This window comes from Hylaeus volcanicus, chromosome 1 (assembly GCF_026283585.1).
Source record: "Hylaeus volcanicus isolate JK05 chromosome 1, UHH_iyHylVolc1.0_haploid, whole genome shotgun sequence".
NCBI lineage: Eukaryota > Metazoa > Arthropoda > Insecta > Hymenoptera > Colletidae > Hylaeus > Hylaeus volcanicus.
This window is the reverse complement of record NC_071976.1, coordinates 11,525,461-11,546,410: the sequence shown is the minus strand read 5'-3', so window position 1 is coordinate 11,546,410 and position 20,950 is coordinate 11,525,461. Positions and strand designations below refer to the sequence as shown.

Sequence of the window (20,950 nt, the reverse complement as noted above, 5' to 3'; positions counted from 1 at the left end):
AATGCTTACCGTCGATTCGTCACGGTCGATTGGCATTTTCGTCGCGGGTCCCACGTTGAATCCCTTCGGCTGCGACGATCCCGCATCTAATCGATCGTGCCTCCTCGTTTCTGCCCCATGATAAGGGCCAATCGCGCGGAACGTTCCTCGGAGCTCGTCGATACGAGCGAATTTACATAACCGCGCGTCGTTCTACATGGTAATGCCAGCCGCGGTCAATTTCCATGAATATCGTGCGCGAAACGGTTGTCCCGTTCCAACAAAATGCCCCAAACAATAATTTAGCAGAAAAATGTCGACTTAATGCCGGGATATCGACGATACGTCGCCATCGACGACGAAGCCGCGATTCTCTTCGCTTTCGTCGAGGCGGCCGGCCTTTCGTGGAGTCTCGACGAATCTATCAATATCCCTGGTGAATTTGCGGCTGGTCTGTTATCGGGTGTACGTCGCTGGAACGATTTATAGCCGATTCGGAACGCGTCTTCATCGAGAGCTGCTTCAGATCGTCGCGAGGCATTAGAGGGTCTCACGGCCGCCACTAAATTCAGGCAAATATTTCCACGTTGCGTCAGATTCTTCCCCCCACGTCCAACGATAATGCATTGGGGATGCCTGAAAGCACAAAGAATAATATTGCTTTAGGAGGGAGGGCGTATCGTGATGGCGACGATGGTGTCGAGAGCAGGATCGCCCAGGAAATCGAGCGTGAAGGGTTTTGATTCATTGGACTCGGCGATCCCGTGCGCGAGGAATCTATAGGTCTAGTGGAAATATATGAATCATGAAATTTTGGGGGTGATGGTTTCAATCTTCTGTATAGACCTGTGAGAGTAACGATGAGTTTGTAGAAATTTTGTGTTGGAGCGAAGAGTCTTATTATCGTACGTGGGGCACCATTTTTATCAACACTAAGCCTGCCAACGTTTAATTTTGAACCATTTCTACCATGATGGGACAAATTATTTTTAAAGACATTTTTTTTCAATTAAATTCAAAAATAATTTACGTGGAACTGAATTGAATAATGTACGAAACAATTGTGTATAATTGTTTACTAGTCGTGTAGTGTCGAATCTCCGCAACTCGAAAATTCGGATTCAAGGTCGACGAACAATTTTTAAAAGTTGATGTACTCGGGAATATAATCAGCGACCAATAATCTCATCGTGCACGCATTTCGCGACGGTCAGTAATTCGCTTTGATACCGTGTGTTCAAATTGAATTGCGTCCTGCTCGCGATTCGTAATTAAATCTTCGTTGAACACGCCCCCCACTTTTTGTGTTTCGTAATTATGCAAGAACGTTAGCGAATATCTAGCTTTCCGGCGATATTCCAGCTCCCAGACAACGCGCGGGTTCGATCTGACAAACGAGGCAGATTTAACGCGTCTCATTCGTCACGAAATCATCGTCGAAATATTTTTTGCTCGCGGCTCCGTTGAAAGGTCGAGAACGAAACGTTTCTACCGGACGAATTCGTTGTCGTTAGCGGCCCGATTAATCATCCCTGTGATTCGTTACGATTTTCGACGCGCCTCGCAAATTCAAAATGCGCGAAACGTTCCTGTCGGAGGTATGGGATACATCGAATCAAAATACGAAGGAGAGATGCAGCGAGTAATGTGTTTATCTGTCGACTGGTTATCATTCGTTTGATTTCGAGCCATTTTCGGCGCAGATTGATTTGGAAACAATGGTAAATTCTGGAGAAAATTTAGTGAGGCAAATAAGAGCGTCGATAAATTGATTATCATATGATACAATTGTCTCGCGATGAAAACATGAACGCCACGAATGTGTCCATGTAGATGCGCTTAAATATAGTCGTAAATATAGTAAAAAGTATATATAGGGTGTTCAGCAACAGGTGTCAGAGCATTGAGAGATGATTCCATGTGCCAAAATAACACGAAAATGTTGAAATTGCATTTGAGGTTTCCTTTTCCGTATCAGAAGTCGTCGACTCGTACTACTGCCAGCACTCTGGGCAACTAATATCGATCGAGAAGGATCTACTGTTATTCAAATGACTATGTACAGTACAGAACCCATAATTTAAAAATAATTTGCGTTTGTAATCGAGAAAGTGATCATTGCTAAATCCCTAGGGATCAGTAATTTAGAAATTCTGGAAATGTACCTTAAATCGAGGTGTATCTGCATAGAAACACTGTGACCACGAATTTTTTCAAACACTGTTTGAACGTGAAATTAATTCCATCGTGCACAGAAGCGACGAATTAATTAAAACCGCTCGACACCGTCGTCGAACAGGATACGCGATCGTATCACCGGGGCTGAAATTTTCGTGCAAATTTAACTCTCATTATTTGCATGTACTTCCTGTTAAACGGGCAATGAACGCCCGAAGGAAAATTACGCGAATAAACGCGTCGATTCTCGCGAAACTCACCCCTATAGTGGATCTTTTCATTATTTCAAGTCTGCGTGCGTTAAAATAACTCAACGAACAGAAGTTCTAACGAACTGAGGGATTCCTAGAGTGAAACCATTTAGTGTAACATAGGATATACTGGATATAATTGTTATTTACTTTTCAGAAATCAGAAGAAATAATTTTGGAATAATTTTTTATATACCAGGCTACATTCACAAAAGTTCACAGAAAGTTAATTCATCGTGTGAAGTGCGATTAACATTCGAATAAAATATAATTCAGACCTGCCAGGTGTACACCGGCCTCCACAGATCCGTTAACTTCCTTTCCAAATGGTTACGGTCCATTGTTGAGTCCTTTTCGTTCCAAAAAACCACCGAGAGAGATATTTTTATTAATTCTCCGCGGAAGAAAATTGCATTGTCGCGCGACGATCGGTTTATAATAAATTCCATGAATAGTAAAATTCGTAGCGAGACGGTATTGCGCGGAACGCCGCGATAACGTCGTCTGCATAATTCAGTCGAAATTTTATTCGCCGTCTGCGCAGTGTCAACCGTGCCATGAGCGCTATGCACTTTGCAGCGGCTTTACATCTGAGTTTACTCGATCGAGCGGAGAAGGTAACCGATTTCCGCGCCTTGTTGACGTAAAAGTCTCCCCTTGAGACGGATCAAAAGGCACAGTCGAATGGAATCCCTAAAAGCTGACATAAACTAAAAAAAGTAGCAAGAAATCACAATTTCTTTTGTTAGAATACCGAAGAGCTTCACAAGTTTGTTTTTTAAAACATTGATTATAACTATATATCACTGATAGATAGACGCTTATTAGATTGAGGAAAGTCCGCTCTTCAATTTGAATTTCGTTAGAACCGAATCCGACTGTTCTACGCCGAAATACGACAGTTTAAAGTTTCCAAAGTGATCGAGTATTATAAATGCGAGGTCGGTCTAGTGGTCTACATAAATTCCTGGAAATGTGCACGCGATTCGGAGAAACAGGAGAGGCAAATTTTAAAAAATGGTTCAAGTACATCCGAAAAAGAGGTTACCTTTCACAGTAAAAAAAAATCCTTCCCGCACAAAATTTGATGACACGACACTTTTCGATGGAATCCTTCCTCACGAATTCCATTAAAAAATTAAATATTTCTCTCGTCCGTAACAGTCTCGTTGAAATTAAAATTTTATTATTTTTTGTCCTACAGGGATGTCTGCGAAATTTCTTTTCTTCTCAACGAAGTATGAAAAGAAGACACGGCGTTCGACCTCGAAATTTCATTTTAATTTCCTGCTAACGAAGAGAGTGTCTTTGCGAGGTGTTCTTTGTGTAATTGTAACTCGCCAGTCTGCCGCCAACGTTGATCCGCAAGGCCCTTTGACTAAGAGAACGAGCACTCGACAGTCGCACATTCGGATAGGAGTGCATACATACCCGTCTAAGAGTGCACAAAGTGGACGGTCTGGCTCGAAAAGGCTATCGCGAGTGCGTCATTGAAATATACTGAGAAATTCTGCGTCACACGAAACAACGAGTATTATGCTTGGCTTCAGCTAAAAGTGATTGAAATAATATTTCGAACAGTAAATAGCCGTCTCTAATTGTAAATCTACGAAAGCAAAAGTACATTTTAGGAGGAGTGGTAATTCATTCTAGGGGTGCTGAAAGCAACGAAGCTTTATTCTGAAATGTTTTCTTCTTTTTTGTAATTTAAGCAAGTTTCCATTTGTCTTAGATTTCACTGTGTTCAAGTTTTCTATGGGGAAGAAAATTATGACCCTCGCAGTATTAATAATTCGAGATTCCTGAGAGTACGCACTATCAGAAGAACGATATAGTTGGTGCTTCAGCTTCTTAGGAGGAATTTGCGCAACGAGAGGACGCCATGAGAAATTCACGTCTTATCCGAGTAATCCGTGCAAATAATGAGGTTCCGAAGTTTGCCATGAAACGATATAAACGTTCATAACGAAACTTTCGTGCTTTTAAGTTAACCATTAACGTCGGGGAGATTCCATATTTAATTTTTTACCGGGTAATCTATACTCGGACAAATAAAGGACGCCGTGCACTTCCATTTTACTTGTAAATGACACCGTAAATTTTCGCGAATCGTCGAAAACAAGAGGCTTTTGGAGGCCAACGCAATTAATGCAATTTAATTGCCCGCAGTTATTCTGGCCAGAGCAGAATCTAACGACAACAGCGAATCGTTGATAAACAGTTGAAATTATTGCAATGATGTGATATTTACGACATGTATTTCCAACGCTGTAATGCTTCTGTATGTTTATGCAGATTCATATTTCCACAGAGACAAATGAAGATTTGAAATTTAAATGAAAGTATGGCTCATCTTTCAAGTGACATGCATTTTATTCTTCAAATTTTATATATTTCTCTTCTTTGCACATTGTCGAATATTATTTCGTACATACATCATAAACGCATAAACATTAGCAGTCTATTGATTTATAACGCAGCAAAATCTAATTTCGTGACGTTCACTGTGAAAACATTTTTGTTTTAATCGTACTGGTTTATTTGATTTATTTACAAACTTTCCCAATCAATCGCAACGCGTTTGAAAAATATCGTACACCAAGCAGAAAAATAATGTTCCGACAATAAAACCCGCGCGTGTTTATAACAATATCAATCGTCAGAAATTAGTTCACCCTGGAATCGATACGATAGACGCGAAGGTGTTAAACAAACGCTCGTAACAAGCTACGTTTCGGTTTGAAATTCGGCTCGCAACCCGCAAGCAATCACCCGCGGAATCGAGTTTGAGATTCCATGGCTTTTTTATCGTCGTATTGTTTCACACGGTTTCCCTTTTTTGGATCGATGGCGTCAAAGTGGATGGGGAATCAGCGAACGGAACCGGGACTTTCGGAGGAAAATTACACGGGTCGGGAGTGCAAAAAATTGTAGGAACTCCGTTGCAACTACGGCCACACTTTCTCCGTTCTTTACGAACACAGTAACGACCGACGCGAACTTTTTACTTGAACACCTTTATCGTCGCGTTCGAACTTTCCTATTATATTTTTCTCAACTTCTGGGAAGACCATTGCCGTTTACGACGTGGAAGCACACTGGTGCGACAGCTGTTAATACAGTAATAGTCGTTGTTACGTTAATAAGCGAGCAGAACGTTGATGGGTTGTTAAGATCGGACGTTTCAGGCGGGTCAAAATTGCACGTTTGCAAGTTAGGTGTGGAAATTAAGACTGGGTGATGTTTTTACAAATAATCATTTCTGATTGTACCTTACTCTTCTAAGTTCCCAACCTGATTTCCATTACAATGAATCTTGTGTAAATACAAGTCTCGATCTGATGGTCATTAAGATTTGCCCATGTACATGAATATATTACTGTCGAAAGTATTCGGACTTTATTCCCTTGGAACGTTTGGATGAGAATTAAACGAAATATAATTTTGCAATTTGCCGTCAAGCTGAGATTCGCTTGGAAGCAACGTGGATGTTGCGTGGAGTAACACGTCTCCCACGAAAAAATACAATATCTGACGCGAACAGCAGGTGCCTGTAATGAAAAAATGCGAGTCGACTTTTGTTTTCAGGTGTGCACGATCCGAGGGAATAAAATAAAGGAATTATAGGAGTGCATATCACAGGATCATTTTTTGATACAGACAATGCGTTTTAAAATTTCTAAGAGGTGTTTACATAATTTCACAGACATTACGAATCCTTAGTTGATGTTCATTTCGAAATGGAACGTTCAACTAAACATTACTCAGCTGTTGATCACCTGCGCGTTTATTATTAAAATTCAATATTCCTCTAATTGCGTATTAAATATTGCATATTTAATATTCTCGATCAATTCGTGGACAAGGATTCATCTCCTTTTGGGCTGCGCTACAAATTGCGAGCCAACAAATATCCCAAATTTCGCGTACTAATTTAGGAGACTAATTTCTCCATCGGAATCAGAGCTCTTGGTAATATTGCAGAGTGCGTGGACATGTAACGGTTTGGCACGACGTCTCCATCCGCATGTGTACATGCGCATTACGTCTCAACGATCGCATTACGTGCATCACGTGAATTGATCATAATGCTTGATGACTAGTACGTGCAATAATTGCGTTCTGGTATCCCGGAGTAATAATGAAACGAGACTTTACCATGTTGCTATTAGGTCGCGTGTAGTGCATCACTGTTCTCGTTTAACCAACTATGACAGTTTAATTACGGTATGATAAACTTTGGATTACATCAACTATCTTGATTATTAATTTTACAAACGTGATCATCGTGCAACAGAAGTTTCTCGAGTAGAATTTCGTACTTTTCTTGAGCTTTGATTTTGAACTATTACAGACTAAAGAGTGGTACCATTTGCTAGACAGAATGGAACGGTTGAGACTAATTTCGAAGCCTGAGAATATTCACGATTTTTAACGATATTTAATTATATCTTCGAGGAACTCTTTGTTTCTATTTCTAATTCTCGTCCAATTGAAAATTGGATCGGCACAAGTTGAAAGAATCAATGAGAGTCCAACGGTAATTCGTTTTTCCAATTGACCTGCTCCAATGAGAGATCCATCTGGAACCCGGGACATTGTCGGACGTGTAATTTGTCTCGGACGTCGTATCACGTTCAACCGTTTGATTGGGAATCAATTAGTTCGACCATCGCGATATATTTACGGAGAAAAACAAACGATATTGGAATTCAAATCAAAGGCATCCCATGGGAGAAGACAAATCGATCTACTTAGCCTGTCGAGCGGTTGCCTTGGCGTCACATTTCTCTCGCAACTATATAATATATCTTCGAAAACCTTTAATCTTTTTAATCCTGCTAGCTCCCAGCTAAACCCAGGTCATTTAAGAACATCTGCGCGGCGTGCATCGCCGTAGAAACCTTCAATTTATTCTCGTAACTTCGTTACTTAATACTAGATAATATTTCACGGGGTGTGTTCTTGTTTCGCTGCGTTGAGTGAGCTTTAAGATGTAGGGGCGAAAAAAAAATTCTTAGGAGTCTTATATTATATACGAATTTATTCAAACTCGGTATAGATAACTGCAAAAATTTATGACATTGTATGACTTTGAAAATGTTGGAAAATTATGCACTGTAATTACATTCAACTCGCAATTAGTTCTGCTTAAACCGAGGTATCATCGACCAAGATTTGAGATAAGAGGAGCATTAGCATCTCCGAGCTACCATAGCTATAGTTGCAGACATTTCCTACAGTTTGCGGTTGGCAGCTATCAGTTTCGCGAGGAGGTGCTATCTGTTTAAGGCGCGTTAATGGTAACTGTTAGGGTACCACCATTCTTAGACAGTTCTCTTGGATGTAGAATAGTTGTCTATTTATTTAATTCATGAGCATTCGTGAGGATGACTGGAAACTTATATTTGAGAGACACGGATATTTCTTATATTATTTTCGAACCAAAAATAATACAAAATGCATCGTAAATAATTACCATGTACATATGAAAAACATCTTTTTATTAAATCCATATCCATATCTTACCTCTCGTTCAAACTCATTCCACATGCCCAAGTAGTTCCCATTACCTTCCCAATACAGAGATTCTAGCTCCCTCTTCGCCCTCTTCGCCTTCCATTCTACAATTATCATGCTTCAGAAACACGATACCATGTCACAAACGAGTGTCTAACTTCGGGGAAACAAAGACTTCAGAGGTAGTCCTCCCCAGGGACGTCCTATCCTTCGATGATGCTTTTCCTTTCATCTTGCTCGAGCCTCCTTCTGTCGTTTCGATGATACGACAGATGTCTCTTTAGAAGAGTTTTTAAAACATGGTACGAGTGCCATCACTCGTTGGAGCACCACTCGACGTCTCACGTAAAAGCATCCGAGCGAACGATGCGGAAGGAACTCGAAGGAACTCGAGCCCAGGCCAAGTCCTTACCAAAAACAACAATCTGGAAACGGAGAGCCTTGGCCCGAACTTCCATTTTCGCTTGGTATAGCGATCTCAGCAGCGACCGTTATGCGAGGAACGATTGCACCTGGGAGGATTTCGTCATAAAAGCTGCGGAACTCGCAGTTACTTATGGGTTTCATGGTAGTTGGAAGGTCGCACCTAACTGCGACGTTGAAATTTGCGGCTGTGAGTTTCGAGATAATGGCTGGATCACGCTTCGAATAAAGGAAAGATTTTACATGGTTCTGTGGACGCTTTCGTAGATGCTTCGAGATTCGAAGCCAATTCCTTGAGCGAATTAGTGGGAAATTGAAAATATTTCTTAATTAAGGAAAAGCAATTGCTTTTGAGTCTACAAAATAAAATTATGAATATTATATATATATGTATAAACTCAGTATAAATCAACGAAATGACAATATAATTTACAACGTATCTTCAATTTGCTTACTGATTTTAATTGGAAAAATGTATAACGTGTCGCACAGGTTTAACAATTCCGAAATGTGAGAACGTGACGAGTGTAAGAACAATACCGCGAGTAATTAGTATTTAGCGTCCCATTCTGTAGCAAATCACTAATAAACAGTTGAATGTTATCGAGGACGATTCCGTAGGCATGCAGCTGCGTCGATCAATCACCCATCGGTGGACATACCTAATTTACACATGCTGCGCTAAACCGTGTTTCATATAATACGACTAATTTACCTTGAAATCGATTATCGCGGCGAACACGGTTAATCGACAGCTACGTTCGCAATGTAACCCAAGAATTCCATTGCGAACAACCCTTATCGAGATTAAACATTTAAATAAATTACTAACACTTTGTCTATCACTCTATTTAGAAAGAGTTTACTGAAAGAGTTTACTGAAATAAATTATTTATTATTATCATTGGTCAAACAAATTTTGTCGTTTAATGGTGTTAATCGATTTATGCAGGGGATCATTCATATGTTAATATAAATTGATATTAACTAGTGCATTAATGCATACTGTTATTAGGTACATCAAATGCCTCATTTCTTCAAATTAATTCCTGTAAGTGGCCATGCTAGATTTTGCTAAGTCGACACTGGAATTAGAAAGTCTACGAGTAATTTCAACTTTCCAACGAAAATTAAAAGACATCCCACCATGAATAACAATCTAATCAAAAGGTGGACCAGGTTCGAGTTCACCTAACACAGAAAGACAACGGATCGTTCGTGGTCGACATTAATTACCAAAGTGTAGCTTCGAGCCGATTCGATTGCCTCGAACGATTCAACGCGAGCCACCATTCTCCCCCGATCGTTGTTGCGCCCTCAAAATCTGCCAGTGGCGGAGCACACAAAACGAGTAACCAAAATATTTGCTCGAATGCACGTTCTAATTCCAATGGCAACTCTGGAAACAATAGGGAACGAGTTTGGGCTGGGCCAGAGGAAAAAAAAAATGAATCACACCGAACACACGTTGAAACGCGCGTAGAACAATTGTGTTGTATTAACAATCGTTTGCCCTCGATATCGACTATCGACCTTACGTGTGCTCCGAGCACTCTTTCAATATTTGACGCGACGAGGGTTCAGGACTCTCTCGGATATCGCCTCGTAATTGCGTTTCCCACCCGCGACCGGATGTCCTCCGATTTTTCCTTTCGTTTCCTTCTTTCCTTTCCCCCCGCGCATTTTATTTCCCCTTTTATTTCGACGTCTCGCAATTATCGGACTAATTGCAATTTCCCTCCCGCGACCGACCCCTTGCCTCGTGGTACCGAGAGACTCCCGCGGAGAGCCATCCGGTTGGAAAACCGTCGCTGTTTTCAATCCCAACGTCAGAATTACGCGTAATCCCGATCGAGGCGAACCCCGCGATCCTATTTTCCGATAAGTCTTATCGAATAGCTTCCCCTCGATCCGGCCATTTTATTTAATTACCGATGAAATTCCGTGTCCTCCTTTTCTTCTTCGATTCGTGCCAATTCCGCGACACTTTTCTAGGTTTTCCAGCAACGGGTTTCGAAGCGATTCGCGCGGCTAATGAGAAAGTTGATGGCCGCAATTTTGAAGGGAAATTTCAAGTAAAACGGTAGTCGATGTGGGAAACGAAATTTTGGAAACGAAATGTTTCATTTATATTCGAATACCTGAGGAATAATGGAAGATACTTTGATTTCGTGTTAGTTAGAATTTAGTTGGAACCGTTCTGTGATAGTAAAACGATATATCTAACTTCGATGAAAAGGTTGTTCTATAGCGTTTACCAGTAGTTGCAAGGCGATACGTTATAATGAAAGCATTCGGGCCTTGTTAACGTCCAACGCGCTCCCCGCGGACTAACTCTCACCGCGTGGTCGTAATTCGATTTACAAACGGGGATAATTAAAGATTAACTAATGATCCTGCGATCGATGGGAATCCAATAACATGGTGTGCTGCAAATGATGTAGGGGAATATTTGGCTCTAATTCTATTCGATTGCTGTAAATTAATTGACTCGTGACTTGCATGTTCGTAGGATTATTTTTGGAACGATGACTGAAGTAATAGGTACTTAATATCTGTTATATAAATTAGTACAATAACACGAACGATCAAAATGAGATCCACAGTACAAAGTTAAATTAAAAAATTTCGTCAACATATTAATTCCATTTATTTGTTATGGCCAAGCATTAGATTTCAATAATTTGTCATTCATCGCGTCTTATGCGCGTTTCAAGGATTCTCAAAGGAGTAAGCCGAGAGCCGCGAAAATCCGCCATCAGTCTCTGCTTTCATGGTGATAAGGATCCGAGATAATTATTTTCTCGCGGGATTAAGGGATAATTAATTTTTGTTTCGTCCCTGGAAAATTTTCCACCGTAGCTGCCGTGCAATTAATAAAACTTTTCCCGCGAGTCGAACCAGCGCCAGTTTAAAGGAAAAAGCCCCTCGCGACGGTGAATTATCCAGCAATCTTTGTCAATAGCGTCGACGCGTTATAAATGATCTCCAGTCGATGGGACGGAATCAAATTTCCCTTGACATACGAAGCACCCAGCCTGAAAACGAAGAGAAGTTTAGCGAAGCTAGTTTCAGCACGGTGCGCGACAAGTTTTGACAACTTTCGACGAGATAGGAACATAATATCACAAAGCAGCCCTCGTTGTAGTTGATGAAAATGTCCAGCTTGTTTCTCGAATGTAAACACAATTTTGGAACCGTTTCGTTACGGTTTGCGAGTCGTGAAGTTTGTCGCTCGAATTTAAATTGAATCAATGCGAATAGAGTAAATCTGACGAAAAGATGTTAGGGAAACATTACGGATAGAGATTAATATATTTAGCATTAATATTCTAATTTCACGTATTGTTCGAAAGAAAATTGAATTTTATACGTTACAGAAAATAGAATCGTGAAACGATATAATAAAAGTAACGTCTTCTAGAAAAACATTAATATTATTAAACTTGCAATCTCACCTTCGTGTTGCAGAAGTCCTGAAACCATCCAGGAGTAACCCAAAAAGAACGAAGTAAAGTCGCGAGTGAGTTCGAGATCCTAATTAGAATTTCATAGCAGGATCCTACACGCTTTTCGCTCTCTATAAATAAAATTAGCTCTGCCTCCGACAAACGGAAACCTTTCTTCCGTCTCCTAACGGGTTCGCCTAGTTGGCAGCTTTAAAAAATAAATGGCATGCTCGCATACAACAATTTACTTACTAAGTTATCGTGCCGCGTTAGGCTCACCGGGCTCATTGGTGAACGATCCTGACTAATCGAGAAAATGATATCGTTGATAGCACTGCAAACGACGCCCGACAAGCGTCAACTGCGACGCGGTCGAATCGAGCGCAAAAGCTGGCTTCTGACTGAACCGTACCGAACCAAACGCGTTTGGAAGTGGTCAAAGTACGTACATTCTGTTTACCGAAACCACCGTGTGTACACATAACATGCTCTTTAATGGTTCGTCAGAATACCGACACTTCACGGCCTGCGGTTCCACCGCGTGCTCGCTAAAACGATGTTGAATTTCATGTCCTGTTTGCGTTAATGCAAACGACATTATTGTCCGCGATATTCTCGGGAATACCATCAGCTCAATCGAAGGGACATTTCAGTTTGAGAGTGGTGGCAATATATTATTATTAGTGCTCGTTTTGTCCTGTTAAAAGTTTTAGTAGCAAGGAGGGTAGTTATGAAAATGAGAAAAATATTCTTCATGAATAGATTGCAGGTATTTATGTATTTATGATAAGTGTAACACACAAATATATAGAAGGATGTGTACAAGAGTATAAATAGTATAATATCATCAATAATATTAATATTATTAATATTCTAAAATATTCTAAAACTTTTAGTCCAATTAAATTGTTTTTGTTTGAAACTTGGACGAGTCTCATTGCACGAAACGTTTCAGCGTTAATTGCGAAGACAATCGTCGATCGTTAATACCTCGAACGATCATTTTCCTCGTTAATTCGCGCCTCGTTGTAAAAGCACGGTTGCGATATTCATTTCGAATCGTAGCCGCGATCGACAAACGGATCGTTCATTTCGCGATCATGTTTCTTTGAAATTGAACTGTCTATAATACTCGTGCAATAATGGGATCAGAAATCCGGCAGCTGAAATATTTATACACGTCTGTATGAAAGTTTGCCAGACAAACGAACACGCTACGGGGAATCAACTATTACTTGAATCAAATGTAAATATGATTGGGACGGGAATTGACATTTGACGTCGCGGCAGGACTTGCCGTGCAGTATTGATCTGTTTCAATATCCAGGCCTGCATTATGAAAGGTTATTCGATGTCAAACATAACTCATTAGCGACACGTGCCATACAAGGAAAGCGGTCGCGCGACGGAAGCATGTCTGGGTAAATTGCGTTCGATTATGTCAGTTCGCGACGAATGGTAGCTTCCGAGGCGGATCAAACTATATTTTCTTTGAAGATTAATTTGCGCTGTGGCATTATCTGGGAAAGAGTTCATCACTTTCTGATACTTTTTCATAAATAAATACAAATCGTTTGTTGTTCTTCTGTAACTATTCAGTCCAATTAAATTGATTAAGCTCGAAATAACACGATTTTAGGAATATTCTTCACACTGAAATTGAAATGAAACCCAGAAAACAGTGAATGGATGCGTCAAAGTCTGCGAATTTCGAGCACTTCTGTTTCATACATGTCACTGTACCGGAAATACTTCGCGTAGGCAGCGAATCTGCAGGGAAAAATAAATATCCGGGTGAAGGCAAGAACAAAAATAGGATATCCCTACAGAGCAGTGAATAGACCTTTGGCCAGGACAGGTTATAACCGGGGCATCGAATCCTTCCACTGAATATATTTTACCCACGGATTCAGCAAATAAAGTCACAGACGAAAATAGTCCTCCGATTTCACGTTGAATATCTTCGACGTTTGTAATAAATACGCGCTCGTAACATTTCTGTTGATTTAACGGAAACTGAAGTCGAGAGGGAACGAAACGATTAACTGTTTACCTATTTATTTTATTTGAATAAATGTTTTATAGACGCTGCATAATAGCGAGCACGTCGCTGATAACCCCGGTGGCGGAAATTTTACGATGAAATTAATTTCCAACGAGGGGTCGTCGCTGCTTCATAACTCAAGCGTCAAATATCAAACGGTGTGTAACTTGGAACGATTTCCACCTCGTGTACGCGCAAAACGAGGAGAAAAATTGATCTTTTCGTTTACACGATGCTGCTTGCGATTCTTTGAGCCGATAAAGATGTAATTTCGCATCGATGGTTTTTTGCACGATCCGTGATATTTCTGCGTATCCGATTTCATGGATAAACGTTCTCGATAATGTCTATCGAGGCTATGAATAGCAATCACCGTTTCGAGTCCATAATCAGTGGTATCTCCTGTTTTAATAATCGCGGTGGCATAAATAATTCATGAAATAAATGCTACGGGAAAAAGGGTTTTGCAACAGTACAGAACAGACAGTAGAGAGTAGTGAGTCAAGAAGAGTAGAAACTAAAGAATAGTGATTTAAGAAAATGCTTCAAGAAATGCGCTCGTCTAGGAAATCCAAATATAACGCCCACGGCGTTGTTACTAATTAATCTTCCATCTGCGATAACTCCTCGTGCTTTTCTCGTTAACAGTTTTTAATTTCGTTCTCGTAGATACAGAGCGAGTTCCAGAATGATAAAAACGAAACCTGAACGAAATGCAAAATCTTCTTCCACGCTTTTAAATTAGGACAAATGAATTCCCATCTCTTTTACTCGCAATCCCAGCGTTCCCCCACGTGTCAGACTTAAATATTTGAATAAGATAACTGATTTTTCTGTGAAACATTCCAGTCGACGGTGTATTGTACTCGAACTTCAACGTGGAAAAATTCCGAGCGCGGTTTCAGAGAGCGCGGAGAGCGTAACTGCAGCAATTTCGTCTTCTCTGCGGCTGAAGCGCTAGAACTATGCTTGATTGTTCTCGCGGTTTGCGTTATTTGCCCCTAATGTGTGATAAATATAGAACGTCGGAGTACATGTTACAAATTACTTCTAAGCGATTTCAAATTACACACCGACGATACGTTTCGAGCAGCATTCGCGAGTGGAATAGTTCGTGGCATTCGATAGCGAGTCTCGGTGGTGGGGAGAAGTTTACAAGATAGTTTGAGAGTTTCATACGTGTAAAACTGTGTCTTGATTGGACGAGATATTTGGAACATCTGTTTCCGCAGTATTTATTGATTTTATTTTTATTAGGTCCTCTAAGTTCTATGAAAAGCATTATAAAGTTACTGTAGTTTTTTTTTTTTATTAAATATAAACATAATCTGTACCACGAACACATGGTACAGATAATTAAGGCAATATTAGTAGCAATTTAAATATGAATTGAAAATAAAATAAAATAAAGCTATGCATTCAAGTTAATATTGCAGAATTCATAGAATATTCTCTATTATTAGTTCCGGAATGTAAATTATTACAGATGGAACGACACACGTCCAAACGCCATGTACAATACATGTAACGATCGTTTCAACTTGCTATCTATTATTGTTTAAAATAGCCATCGATATTAATCAATTACACACTGGCTATGCAATAACGGCAACACTTTGTGAACATTCATTTGTCACGGATGAAACACATCGGAGGCCTCATATGGACTAATATGACGACGACATCAATCATTTCTAATTGAATCCATGCGAAATGTATCCTAATGGACATTTTTATGGTTTGCTGTGTAATTTACGAGGTTTGCGCGAACCTGCTGGTATTTGATAGCTTGGGAAAATCGTTTCGCGATTACCTAGTCCATCCCTATGGATTTTTTTTATGTTATATCTAGTTATTCACGCTTTCAATGATTGTTTCCACCGCATAGTAGATCATGGAAATCTTAGAAGACGTTTACTGTTTTTTATATTAGTTAGCTACTCTCATAGACAGAAGTCTCCAGAACGAGTTCTATTAAACATAGTTGGATTGACAGTCACCTGGCCATTTTATTGACAATTCATCGTCGGATTCCATTCTATGAAATCGATAAAATCTAACTCGAGTGTGAAAATGGAACGAATGATTGGCACGGGAATACGGATTATGGCAGCGCTAAAATTGAGGCGCGCCACGGTGGATTCTAATGGTCTGTCGGAAATTCAAATATTATCGAGCGTGCGTCTAGTTTCGCCGGTTCATACATAAAATATCAGCGGCGACGTCACCGTCGCAATACATCAAAGTCCAACGCCTATCGGTTTAAAGGAATTAACCTACCCCCCCTCCACTCTCATTTCGATAAATAAATTAAACGTCGTGAGTCAACGCATCCGGCGGATTTACGAGCGAGAGATGCAGAGGGAGCACCTGCTACTCGAAGGAAGAGCTCCAACGCGTTCGTTGTTATTGTTATTACTGCTTGGCAGAAACTTCTTTCTATTTAGATTTTGTGGAAGAAGGTGGCTGCAAAGTATGAAACTGATTGTGAGATATTTCTAAATTCGTCTTAAAAAGTTGAAATTACTCGTACAGATTATATTTTATTTAATAAGTGCAGTAAAAGCGTAAATTTCTTTTTTGCTTTATACTTTCCTGTAATATTCTATCAATTTTACAAAGTGTTATAAAAACATGTGCTACAGAGATCATTGTAGGATCACATTTATTCGAATTACCGAATTGATACTCGCAACGAAGGTAGAGCGAGGACTCTTCGGTTCGAGGTAAATTTGGTTTTGGGCTGTTTTCAGTTGCAGCGAAAAAAAATTTAATCTCATTACTCGTTACTCCTCTGACGCGTTCTGTGTACATGCGTGTGATTCGAGGGTCACCATAGCAACCGTAATAAATTCGATTTTATTTGTGTTTGTTTCTTCGTTCACGATATGTGAAAAAATATCCGACCACAGCGATCGCTCAGCTTCAAACTGGTCCCTCTGTGAATGCGTAAGAGTCCAATTCACTATAAAAACCAACATATTTTCATTAAATCGATAGCGCGGCCGCGGGGTTGTAAACTTCCATTGAATATGGGATCTATATCTCATTGATCTATATCTACATCTCATAAATTATCATCTAATATCAATGATAGTCCCACTTATGTGTCACTTAACATTTAGTTTGTTATAAAACATTAAAAAATTACTTCTACGATGTTATCCTTTTGTGTTATCCTTTCACGATGCTACAAGGTAAGATCAAATTAATTTCTATACCTAAACAACTGAATTTCTGCTTAGCATATTTTCGACTTGGTCCTGTCCTTTCGTCTGTTCGCGTAATTTACCTAGGAATCAGTGAATCACGCTGGCCTCATTATTCAAACCTTTTATTCACTACCAATAGACAGGAAACTTAATAATGCACTTCACTTCCATAATTAACGACCAGATTTGCCGTGCAGTGCAATCAAGACGGACGTTTATTCAAGAAGCACTCCTTCCACGCGACGAATAACACTGCTGCGATATCTTGTTAAAATAACACATTTTAAGCACTCTCTAATCCAGTTCTTCATTTTTCCGTTCGAGCTACGCGAATTTTCAATGGTATCTCTGTTAATATATCATATACCACAGATTCTTTACATGTTTGCATTTATGGGACCTGGAATAGCGCACGAAGGCGCAATTCACGATAGGAGAAGTGACTTTAAACGGCCAATTTAGTTTGATTTGGCTGCAGTAGCTGAGCAACGACGACTCTCTGCAATAAAAGCGAACGAGAACGAAAGTACAATAAAGAGGAGACGTGCACCGTGTCGACCCATTTGATTGAATTTCGTACATGTGAACGCTTCCCTACAGGAGATCGTACATGCATTTCTAACAGTTTGGTCTATTTTCGAATCAAATCCTAGGAGTATTATACTTGCAGTCAGTCCAAAAAGTATTCGTTCCCTCTACGTTTATTGAAGAACTCTGCCTAAATTGAATGATAGATTTAATATTTTCAAGTATTAACGTTTCGTCAATTCTATGGTCTTTGGATCGTACAGACTCTCGTGGGAATCATTCTTGAAACATCGTGCTTTTGATTTATGCAGAAAAAAAGAATTCGATTATTCTGAACCTGTTACATTGGAATCTTTTCTTAAGCAACGTCTTCAAAGCACCATCGATTCTAACGATGGCCCGTAGTCGATCAAACGTCTCTCCCCAGATGGAACCAGTTAAACGGTGCAAATAGCGAGTAAACGCGATACGAGCACCATCCGTTATAAAGGTGCCCACAGCACACCTTTCTTGGCGTTCCTTTCACCGCGCTATCAGGCCCCCTCCTTTCCGCCAGGAAGCCCCGTTTCCACCCGGTGGGTCGATAATGGAATTTCCTAAGATAAACTTTAAGCCCTTTCATGCGCCTACAGATTTAATAGCGTTCGATCCGACGCATCTCAAGACGCTGCCTCGAAATTGTACCTCTCGATGGAAATTCTTCGTATCGTCCAGCTTCGATCTCTCCTATCGCGAACGAGTGGATATTAGACGAGCCAAGAACCATAAACTTTAGGAATACAGCAACTCCAGACGATCTTTAAAATTTATGAAATTTTACGAGAGAATTTTATATACAAATTTCAACAAAAGCAATCCATCTAGATCCATTTAATTTTAAACTAACAGAAATAGAAAAATATCCTTACTGTGACCAACCACACCAAGAAATGATTTCAAGGGTGAAATCTCAAAAGTCTACCCCATTTCCATTGTCGTCTTCGACAATCACCATTGAGCGAGCGGTTCGCGATAACGAAAATCGATGAACGACGTTAATACCGGAGCGATGCAATTACAGTGTTACACACGTGGAGATAACAGTTTGGTATTAGTTTAATCGTTAACTAGCAACCCCGATAACGCGAGAAGAGTAACTAGGAAAACATAGAGCACGTTGCGAATCGATTCGCAAATTGGCGTCGTCGATTGGAATTTAATGTCATTTATATGCACGAATGCAAATCAATCCGGCCGATGTACAAACGACGCGTCAAACACTCAACGATACGTTCGCGAAACCGAGCAGATTCCTAACAAACAACGCGATACAAAGAATTTATTTACACGACTTTGCTCCATCGTTCCTCTCGATAATTAAACGGCTCGTGAAAACGAGTCGGAGAGTTTATCGAAAAAGGTAATTTCGTTTCTCGTAAATCGATAAGTGTATTACAGGTAAACGAAGAGGGAGACTTAATTACCATTACGAGAACTGACTTTTTAATGGGGGGTGGGGATTGTTCTTTTATGACATGCCGGTGAAACTTATCAACGCCGATGCTTATTAAAAAGAAACAAAGTTATCTCTTTCCTTGGTTCCTTCGCTAAGCCAATAAACTTTCTAGTTGCATTAAGCGCTTCGAATCGGACCGACTTCCTCGGTTTCATCGCGATCCTTCGATAAATCGATGGCGCGGTATCGAGACCACCTGCGATAGACGTAGAATTCTTGCAGGAGAAATATCGATGAAATCTTGTGCGAGAAGAATCTCGCAAAATGCCAGTGTTGGCACTGCCTTTCGAGTGAGTGGCTTTTGGTCTCATTTTTTACAGCCAGGTCCCGATAAACTTAACAATTTGTTCACGCGGAGTTTGATAAAATTGTCCAGATAACATTTACTTTATGATTTTAAACTAATGACAACCTTCGAATCTGTCAATTTTTTCATTGTAACGCGATTTTAAATATTATATTGATTCGAAAATCGAAGTTCATTAATTTATATAAAAATGACAGGAGCACTTATTTTGCGAACAATGTTACAAGTTGTTGACTGTAATCGATATCCAAAAAGACAATAGTTGAACGGTAATTTTCGGTGCTTCCTGTTTAATTTTCCCACTTTGAGGACTGCCAATTTCGTGTAATTGAGCTACCTTCCATCCCATTTCGTACATTAACGAGGAGATAATAGGCTTCTTGATAACTAAATTTCTCCATTCCCGAAATCGACGTTTCAATAGCAATTGAGGGACATTGATCAATAACTCTCATCATTGTTACAGGGTTCACTATTCAGTGGCACTCGATACCGACAACGGTTATTTATCAGCTACTTTCAACGATTATTCCAACGTATCAAACACCAACTCATAAATAGTTTAAAAATAATAATACTTTACTAAATATATTCTAAATCTGTTACATAAATATTATTTTATCATAGCACATTTTTATTCCAAAACGAATTGTCCCTACAAATGTTTCAATGAATTTCTATTTCTCCACAAATCCAATATTAATAAAAATACGCCTAACCACAAAGACTGTTTCCATTAAAGGTAACAAAAAGCACGCAAAACATTATTTACCTCCAGTAACGTTTGCTTGTAGAATAATAAATAAATGTAATTTTTCTTACGTAAACATATTAATTTGGCCGCGCTTTCAATTACAAATAATGAATTATTTTATCACGCATACATCCCACCCTCCTCCAATTGCTTCAGAAAGCGTCGATCGACGTTCCAACGTAATAATTTTATGCAATGATTAATATTAAACGACGAACGCAACGTTGCCATGGACTGAATAATAAATGCACCATGTAATTTTCAGCTTTGTCGACGAAAACAAATAGCGCGGTGTTAATAACGCTCGGTTGATTCCGTAGGAAAAATATGTCCCATTTGTGTAATTAACTCGTAATTATGGGACGAATCGCCGCGTTAATCAATCTAACATGTATAATTCACGCGGCTGTTTACTTTATCGCAGAAAGTATTTTTACATTGTTTTCCAATCGTATTATCAAACGATATCATATATTCTGCTGCGACGAGTAAACAAGCAACGATGGAGAACTTTCTGATAAAACTTCATAAATCTCTGACAACGGGGGATGCTTTCACAGCGGGGACGAAAAGTTTCGTTGCATTTCACAACAGTTCCACCACATTTGCGTATCAATTTTCGTGGCAACTGCTGATGCATATTGAGGACGCTTCGAGCGATCCCTTTCTGGCAAGTATCGAGGTGCAATACCTATACTAAGCTTCAGGTTACCTTAGCCTAAGACTTCCTTATCTTGATTTACCATGAATTATTCATAACGACCACCTCACTTCACGTCTCCAAGACAAAATGCAAGTTACAAACTCCCT

General features: G+C 39.7%; 1 protein-coding gene across 4 annotated transcripts in view; it reads right to left on the bottom strand.

The window, feature by feature from the left end:
- The window catches only part of LOC128875233 (5-hydroxytryptamine receptor 1), a 115,301-nt gene that overhangs the window by 81,818 nt on the left and 12,533 nt on the right, over positions 1-20,950 (bottom strand). For 3 of the 4 annotated variants that reach the window (XR_008456770.1, XM_054120623.1, XM_054120648.1), the window contains exon 2: positions 10-615. The exons of the other annotated variant lie outside the window; for it this stretch is intronic. The gene's annotated coding sequence lies outside the window, so the exon portion shown is untranslated. The remainder of the gene's footprint in view (positions 1-9; positions 616-20,950) is intronic. 4 annotated transcript variants of the gene reach the window in all.